This window comes from Phytophthora parasitica, assembly GCF_000247585.1.
Source record: "Phytophthora parasitica INRA-310 unplaced genomic scaffold supercont2.45, whole genome shotgun sequence".
NCBI classification, from domain to species: domain Eukaryota; phylum Oomycota; class Peronosporomycetes; order Peronosporales; family Peronosporaceae; genus Phytophthora; species Phytophthora nicotianae.
This window is the reverse complement of record NW_008649031.1, coordinates 134,446-135,720: the sequence shown is the minus strand read 5'-3', so window position 1 is coordinate 135,720 and position 1,275 is coordinate 134,446.

The following is a 1,275-nucleotide window of genomic DNA, read 5'->3' as shown; positions in this document are numbered from 1 at the left end:
TAGGCGGCTTTCCGCAATAAAAGAAAAATAAACAGTTGAGATTTAGAACACAAAAGAGTAACGTCCCCTTTTATTAAGGTTGTCGTTAGTAGGGGCCTTCGGATATTAAGGACCTATTAACCTTTATTAGGGTGTTGGGTTAACCCCTTTACTCTTTGAGTTAACCGTCTTCCTCTGACGCTAAGCTACGGCAGCCCCGCTGCAGGTACGGAATAACTTATTTTTGCTTCATCCTTCTTGCAATACTTTGGAAAATGTGTGAAAGACTTCCGCAATATTTTATACCATACACAATGTAAATATAAACAATAGTCGGACTAATTTATTTATTGTAATAATTGGTCAAAAGACCATATTATTGAACGGCCATGTATTGCAATATAAATTACGGAATATGGAAGCAAAAAGTAATAGCATATTTTATTTTCCAGCCTGTGTTAAGGGTATATATAATACATCGTGAAGAGTTCCCGGAGAATGAAGAAAACTAACTACGCTAGTCGAATTCCTTAGTCTATTCTCGTTTGGTTTCAACAGCTCAGCCTTCAGTACAGGAAGACTACAAATTGTACTCATGTAAATCGTAAGATGCAAAGTGATCTCAAGAGTAGCGAAAAGTATCTAGGTTTTTGGGTGGTGTACTCCATGAAGCTATAATCACACGCGATTGTGTTCAAAACCGTCAGAATCTTTTCTTACGGTCAAATGACTTGCCATCATTGGACAACATTGAAGCCGATGACCATGGTGCTGTGCTGGTCGAACACAGCACTGCTGGATTACATGTATGTCTCCAGCGCAGTCCTCTCTACAAATGCAATAGCACTGTTGCTGTTGCCACCTCACCTAATGAACCCGCTAGATTGAATGCAGAACGATTCGCCCACCAATCCATAGTACACTTGGTGTTAGCAATATGTCAAACTCGAAAGCTACTGGATCGTATTTGCATAGGATCATGCTATCAACGCATAGAAGCCCACGACGCTTTCTTTTTATGATGCAGCTAGCGAGCGGGAGCTACAGCAGTTTACCCCGAACCGAGGAGATTTTGACGAAATCAAAACAATTGCAGAGTACGGAAAGAGGATAACGCGGAGCATGGATCGTTGGTATAATGTAGCATGCGTAGTTGGTGTATACTACGTAGTATACTGTTATTGTAGTGGCGAAGAAGTGCGGGTTGATAGGTTACGGGAGACGATGAGCCGTTGTGGATGCCGCTCTGGTCTCGCCAAATGCCTGTAACGTAAGTTTAGTCTTTCAGCTGCAGTA